Raw genomic sequence first — 303 nt, 5'->3', positions numbered from 1 at the left:
GTGAGTGTGTGTGTGTGTGAGTGAGTGAGTGAGTGAGTGAGTGTGTGTGTGTGTGTGTGTGAGTGTGAGTGAAGGGCTGAAGTGGAAGTTAATCACCTTCACTGCTGCATCCTGCACTTTCCATTCCGAATGTGAACGGATGAGTTGCTGAAATATTCCATCTGTCTATAAAACATCTGTACACGCGCAACATGTTTCTTAAATTCAAGCACAGTGTAACACACACACTAGCAATCAGAAGTTTCGAATAAATAAAGTTTTTAATATTTTTGAAAGAAGGCTCTTCTGCTCACCAAGGCTGCA

Source organism: Sinocyclocheilus anshuiensis, unplaced genomic scaffold (genome assembly GCF_001515605.1).
Source record: "Sinocyclocheilus anshuiensis isolate Anshui unplaced genomic scaffold, SAMN03320099.WGS_v1.1 scaffold841, whole genome shotgun sequence".
In the NCBI taxonomy this organism is placed as follows: Eukaryota; Metazoa; Chordata; class Actinopteri; order Cypriniformes; family Cyprinidae; genus Sinocyclocheilus; species Sinocyclocheilus anshuiensis.
Note: the sequence above shows the minus strand (reverse complement) of the source record.